Raw genomic sequence first — 7,580 nt, forward strand, 5'->3', positions numbered from 1 at the left:
TCAGAGACCACTGTGATGACACACCAAATGTGTTTGATGGATCGCGAGAAAAGAGCACAAATAGGCTTTTGTAGGCTACAGTCCAAGCTATGTCTTCCAATGGTGCGAATGCTGTCGGCATCCAAAGATTATCCAACTTGAATAAAATCTTGGAGGTAAGGACGACAGCAGTGGTGTAGTCTACGGTGATACGGATATCACTCATTCATATCTACATAAGAGCATTGATGTGAATCACACTGCTGCTCTCTCATTTAGCTATTTGCGCCGTACGGATTGTGGTTGTTGTGGATGGCTGTTCACAAATCTAAATGTGGATTTGAACCCAATAATGGTTGAATTCAAGAAGTTTAAGCTGCCTATCAATCATTGTTTTTGAAACCAGTGGACAGCCAGTGAAAAATGCGGTCTTGCTGCAGTGCGGATCCAAGCCTATGGAATACAAGTGCAGCTTTTATTTTGGCATTAAAATACATGTCACATATCAGTTTGCAAACAATGTATATATATATAATTGAGTTAGTAAAGCCGCATACAAACATTGTCTCTTTTTTGTTTTCTTGACTAATGCAGCTCCAAAATACAGGTGTTTCAGCCTAGCTCAGTGCTTTCTGTGGTGGTGGGGCAAGCCAGCAGAAAATGTGGAGCATTGCGCCGTGATTGGCTCAGTGTTCTGTCACTCATGGGGAAACTACGTCATTGTGAAGTGTAAGGGGAGACCTCGAAAATTCAAACCCTTTGGCTGCTGTCATAGCGTTACATTAGAAGTGCCCATCCAAGAAGGCTCAAGGTCATTGGCCACACACAGATAGAATGGCGTCAAATCACGTTATATGTACAGTAGCTTTGATTGGACTGATCATGTCAACATCATACTTTCAAAATCTTAGCTAGCAGTCATCATCATGAATCAAGTCTACAATATGTTGGCAAATACTTTTCAATCCTTGTCATGTGAAGATAAATAATGAAGAGAAACTATAGATAAAACGTATCGGTGTCATTGGACATAAACATTATGGAAATTGCAAATTCAACAATGAGTGGTTTGGAAGGAAGTGAGCACAGCACAAGGTTAGTCCAAAAATGTTGCTGCATAAATGATGTAATATGCCATGGAGATATGTATACTGTAGCTAAGAAAGTAATAACGTTACTTGCTCTGTTATGTAGTAAGCTGTTAGTAGCCCATGTGCCTCATGCAAATAATTTGGTCCCTTTTCCCCTCTTAATTATCCTTTAGCCTGTTTTAGAGAAATGTAATCATTGAATATTGTAAGAGCTTTCAATGTCTGCATATATGCCCCCGTTATTTATCCTATGGTTCTGACTTGGTGTACAGGGAGAACACTGTAAGAACTGTCCATGTTCTGAATTCTGTCGCTGTACATTTCAAAAGTGCTGAACAAATAGTTATATTGACAACGTCCGTCCTAGCTCGCTCATTAATGTCTTCATCGGATTGCATCTTATCTGCTCATCGTTCTCTTATGCCATAGTTTGTACATGTCAATTGTCAGTAGAAACCACATTTGTTTAAACAAGTCAGCCATATCAGCTATGTTTTAAAAAAAAGGCAATAAATAAGGCTGAATCGCTGCCAGACAAGGTTCCCCTGATAGCCAGGTTTAGCAGTGGTAAGGTGTTGGGACTGCTGTTGGGACAGCTTTATGTAGGCCCTAACAGTTTGTGGGCACCGTTTGGCACTGTTATAGTGCAATTAATGTATTGTTTAGTGTTGTATAGAGGCATTGCTGGCATGCATCATTATTTTATTTGTTTGCCCCACCAAGATTTGCATGCTAAAATCACCACTGGGTCATGCTCAGGTAAAACAATTTGGCTAATCTATACTTCCATATTTCCAATATTTCTGGAATTCTGATAGACTTAGTTTTTTAATGGAAAGATATAATTGAATCGTATTATTATTATTATTATATGTAGTAGAAAATGACGTGTTAGAAGAAGCCTACATAACCAACCCATAAAGTCAAATGTATTATCCATATATAGCCAGCTATGTAAACTTTAACAGTGATTTATCCTGCAATGGATGTCTTTCAATTGGTAACACACATTTTGGTCTTCTTCTAATGCCTCTTAAGGGGAAAGTAATCTAAAAGTAACTCAATGTAATCAGATTACGTTACTGAGTTTGGGTAATCCAAAAGTTACATTACTGATTACAATTTAGGACAGTTAATTAACTAGTAACTTTTTTAACGGATTACATTTAGAAAGTAACCCACCCAACCCTGGTAAACACCCATGCAGTACAGGAACCCGTCAAAACACTTTTCAATATGATCCCCACCTTTCATTTGTCCCTACATTGACTCTATTTATTTATTTTATCCACGGTGCATATACAGTATACAGCTTGAGGTGCAGGTGCGTTAATGTCTCCAAATGCCACCTGTCCCTCCACATCCGGTACATTTTGGTCATCCATAAATGAACTGATTTGGTCAACGCTGTAGCTCAAACTCTGGTCCTCATTAGTCCAAAAGGTACAAGGAGCGCGGCGGAGTGCGAGTAGGCGTGGTGAAGCTATCCAAACAGTCCTTGGTCAATAGAACTGAGTGCTCGAGGGCTGGCGCTGTGGACGAGGTGGGCGTTCTGCAGCAGGAGGGGTCTCTTCCTCTTGGGCAGCGGAGCGAGTTATTCTGGCAAGCACTTTGAGATGTGTAGCGAGACACAGCGATACATGCTTACAATCGTTTGAGATAAGTTTGGAAAACAAGTGCTGAAGTTTTGAATGAGACGACTCTGGGGTTGTCCAAGTGATACATTTGGTTGGACAAAGGAAAGCGTAACGAGTTTCCCAAACTTTGGAGCGAGAGGAGCGTAAGTGGACGTTTATCCGAAACCTGTTTTCTACCCCGAGGTTCAGACCCCGAGAGCGGCTGCATGAAGAGGGGAGTCTGTTTTAATTGGATTGGAATGTGGACTTTAAATGAGGCACCATAGCGGAGAGAAACATTGAGATTATTTTTCTAACAGTTTTGCTTCCAAGTGCTTTTATTGTTCAGAGAGACGCGGCGAAAGGTGTTCCTCTTTTCAAGGCACAGGCGACTTCACCTGTCATGCGGAATACAAAACTGGAGGAATATAACATTGTTTCTTGTTTAAGCCTGTGGTTACAGTTACTACATTTATTGACGCGTGGCCGACATGCAAGGAAAGGGTAAATTAATTGTCAACTCAAGTAATTGCAAAGCTTGGTGAATGATTTACAATTGAATGCAACCTATTTAGAGCCTCGGTCGGCTTGGTGTTCATAGTCCATCTTCCCGAAATCCTCACTAGCTTTATTGGATAAAACATTGGCACTTTATTTCGGTTTTTTTCGGATCTTGGCTGCTGTATTTACAATCACCATGGTTCCTTCGAAAGGTGCTCATGCTGTTGGAAGAGAATGAGCGTCCTGCAGTCTGGGATGAAACTTGTCTGTGATTTATAGAACAGAGGACTGTGGACATGCTGCTGGAGCAATTACGCTTCTCCTGGGATTTCATATGTCGGAGATGCAGTCATAAATGAAAGGAAAGCCTGAGCTTAGCAAATACTGGGTCCACAACGCAATTCCTGTCATTTTTCTACCTATATTCTTTATATGGAAATATCCCACTTCCCCATGGCGACCACAGTCAAACCCCCTCTGTGTGGTGTCGTCTGCTGGCTGCTCGCGCTGCTCCTCTCCCAGCTGCCCCTGCTAGCGCACGCTGCCTCCAAGGACATAGTGTGCGAGCCCATCACGGTTCCCATGTGTAAGGGCATTGGGTACAACCTCACCTACATGCCCAACCAGTTCAACCATGACACCCAGGAGGAGGTGGGGCTGGAGGTCCATCAGTTCTGGCCCTTAGTCCGCATCCGCTGCTCCCCAGACCTGCTCTTCTTCCTGTGTTCCATGTACACCCCTATCTGTCTGCAGGACTACAAGAAGCCCCTGCCCCCCTGCCGCTCTGTGTGTGAGCGGGCCAAGCGAGGCTGCTCCCCCCTCATGATCCAGTATGGTTTTGAGTGGCCAGAGAGGATGAGCTGTGAGCAGCTGCCTCAGCTGGGAGACGAGACTCTGTGTATGGACCAGAACAGTAGCGAGACCACCACCCTCGCCCCTTCCTTCCCCAAACCCACCCCCAAGGGCACCCGCCGCAGGCAGCCTGCCCCCAAGCCCCCCGCCCCCCAGGAGTGTGACCGGGACTGCCGCTGTCGGGACCCTCTGGTGCCCATCAAGAAAGACGCCCATCCCTTATACAACCGGGTCCACACTGGCCCTGTGGATAACTGTGCCCAACCCTGCCACCACCCTTACTTCTCCCAGGACGAACGCACCTTCACCACCTTCTGGATCGGCCTGTGGTCCATCCTGTGCTTCGTCTCCACCCTGACCACCGTGGCCACCTTCCTCATCGACATGGAGCGCTTCCAGTACCCTGAGAGACCCATCATCTTCCTGGCTGCCTGCTACCTCTTTGTCTCCCTGGGCTACATTATACGACTAGTGGCGGGTCACGAGAGGGTGGCGTGCGCTGGGAGCGGAGACCAGCAGCACATCCTGTATGACACCACCGGCCCACCCCTGTGTACCCTGGTCTTCCTGCTCATCTACTTCTTCAGCATGGCCAGCTCCATCTGGTGGGTGGTGCTCTCCCTCACCTGGTTCCTGGCCGCGGGCATGAAGTGGGGCAACGAGGCGATTGCTGGTTACTCCCAGTACTTCCACCTGGCTGCCTGGCTGATCCCCAGCGTCAAGTCCATTGCGGTCCTCGCTCTGAGCTCTGTGGACGGAGACCCGGTGGTGGGGATCTGCTACGTGGGGAACCAGAGTCTGGAGAGCCTGCGGGGGTTTGTGTTAGCTCCCCTGGTGGTCTACCTCTTCACCGGATCCCTGTTCCTCCTAGCGGGCTTTGTGTCTCTGTTCCGCATCCGCAGCATCATCAAACAGGGAGGGACCAAGACCGACAAACTGGAGAAGCTGATGATCAGGATTGGGTTGTTTACGGTGCTTTACACTGTTCCTGCTACTATAGTAGTAGCCTGCCTGGTGTACGAACAGCACTACAGGCCGGGCTGGGACCGGGCTCTATCCTGCTCCTGTCAGGCTGAGAGACAGAGGCTGGGCCTGGGGCCCGACTACGCCGTTTTCATGTTGAAGTACTTCATGTGTCTTGTGGTGGGCATCACGTCAGGGGTGTGGATCTGGTCTGGGAAGACCCTGGAGTCCTGGAGGAGGTTCACTGCTCGCTGCTGCCCCTGTTGGGTCTCCAAGCCCACCGTGCCCCCCTCCATGTACATTGAGGCCAGCACGGTCCTCACGGGACACCCCGGGGCAGCTCTGCCACCAGGGTCCTACCACAAACCTGCCCCGCCCTCACACGTGTGAATGGGACCCTAGAGGGTAGAGGAGCCCCTAATGGTGTCCAGTGATAGCTCTGTCATATGTGAGAACGGGCCTCACCTTGACGTTGGACGTGATAAAGCAGTTCTCTGGAAGCAAAAGGGTCAGAGGACAACCAGGAGATGAACCAAGTCATTCCACAGGTTGTAAATACAACATTTATCAACAAACCTGCCTCACTGACTCTTTTCATGGAACATAGAACACATGTGTTTTTAACAGAAAAGAGGGATATTGTAGAAATCACAAAGTGAATTTCTTTGAATGAAATGGGACGTTTGTATCATATGAGCTCTTTGGTACAACTGGTACTCATCGCTGCCTTGGCAAAGTACCACTACTTCAACAGACCCACAGAGGTATTCAACTTTTACCCTACAAGGCTTGAAGCCTGTTGGTTTTCTGTTCTACCTGATAATTAATTGCACCCACCTGGTGTCCCAGGTCTCAATCAGTTCCTGATTAGAGGGGAACAACGTAAAAATGCAGTGACACTGGCTTCGCTGGCCAGAGTTGAGTTTGAGGGCACTAGAACATTCTCTGAGGGGAAAAAGGGAGTTGTGTTTTCGTCAGACTGTGGATGGACGTATAACCTGCACATCTGGACCATTAGATGACTCACTATTTATTCCTGTATATATGATGCTCTATAAAAGACTATGGATTTTGCTTACCCAGAATGCCACCATTATTCAGTGTGGACACTGGGTCCTTAATGGATGAAAATATTTCATGTGTTTCGTTGCAATCCCAGTGGTTTGAATCACTATTCAGTATGAATCTAGTAAATGTGTGGTGTATCTGTGGTATGGATGTGTTTGTATGCTGCTCCAGTTCAATTAATCCAGTACGTACCAATACACACAATCTGCCCTATCCTGCCCGGTAAAATCCAGTTTGGTTGACCAACTGGTCTGTGAACACCCTAGCCGGTCTTTATAGTAGTAGGATGAAGATCTCTAGCCCAACTGTTGACCAGATTCTGGACTGGACCTATGGTTAAATCAGCTTTCAGAGGTCATCTGAAAATGGATGTGTAGTCTACTAGTATATCAATAAACAAGGGCCTCTTTTTCTCAACCAGTATTTTGTGTTAGAAGTCGTGGTCAAAAGTAGCCTCTAGAAAACACTAATAGCAGTTGTAAGGAGTTTAATGCTTTGGAATAGTTTTGATATGGACCATGTTGTAAAGTGGTTTAGAGGGACTGTCTGTTTGTAGATCAGTCTCACAGGCCAGAAGAGAAGGCATGGCCAAAGTGCACCTGACCTCCCTCTGAGTTCTGTGTTACACCCCCTGCTGGTACACACTGGAACTGTTCACACCAACCCAATGGTAAATGTACAGGTTTCGGTAGAGATACTCTTAATGATCGGCTATGAAAAGCCAACTGACATTTACTCCTGAGGTGCTGACTTGCTGTACCCTCGACAACTACTGTGATTATTATTATTTGACCATGCTGGTTGTTTATGAACATCTTGGCCATGTTCTGTTATAATCTCCAGCCAGAAGAGGACTGGCCACCCCTCAGAGCCTGGTTCCTTTCTAGGTTTTGGCCATTCCAGGCCAAAAAAAAACCTGTTTGGGGTTTTAGGCTGGATTTCTGTACAGCACTTTGAGATATCAGCTGATGTAAGAAGGGCTTTATAAATTTGATTTGATGATGTCGATCACCTGTAAACTGCACTGAACCATGGGACACATCACCTACGGCTCTGTATACATTTTCAATGACCGCGTCAGTACTCACATTGAGTCAGACGTTTACAAAATGGTCAAAAGGTCGAACTGGTGGACAGCTAGACTAGAACATGGTTAACTCTGGGTGAACTAAAACCTTGTCCAGTTGCTGGTTTCTGACTTTCTACTTTGTTGTGCTTCAGAGTTTTTCTAACCAGACTAGTGTGTAAATGTTCCAGTGTCTAATTTATTAGCCTGTTTCCTGACGTTCAGTGTGAGAGTTCTACTCTGCGGTGGCGTCCTTCAGTAGTCTGGACTGCAGCCTTGTGTGTGTACTACATTCAATGTGGCAAATTCATTGCTGAGATTTTGCAAGAAAGATTTATTTCTAGATATTTCTGAAGATGCAGCTCTCCCCTACTCTCATTTCATTTAGCTCTCACTGCTAGAGAATTAAACTGTGGACCAATCTGTTTCTGAGTATGCGTCATT

At 45.9% G+C, this 7,580-nt stretch overlaps 1 pseudogene across 1 annotated transcript; it reads left to right on the forward strand.

The window, feature by feature from the left end:
• The first annotated feature begins 1,888 nt into the window (after positions 1 to 1,888).
• LOC110501853 (frizzled-5 pseudogene) lies at positions 1,889 to 7,561 on the forward strand (annotated as a pseudogene). Its single transcript, XR_016490647.1, has one exon. The product of XR_016490647.1 is annotated as a frizzled-5 pseudogene (transcript).
• The last annotated feature ends 19 nt before the right edge of the window (positions 7,562 to 7,580 follow it).

Source organism: Oncorhynchus mykiss, chromosome 22 (genome assembly GCF_057628025.1).
Source record: "Oncorhynchus mykiss isolate SJ-2025 chromosome 22, ASM5762802v1, whole genome shotgun sequence".
In the NCBI taxonomy this organism is placed as follows: domain Eukaryota; kingdom Metazoa; phylum Chordata; class Actinopteri; order Salmoniformes; family Salmonidae; genus Oncorhynchus; species Oncorhynchus mykiss.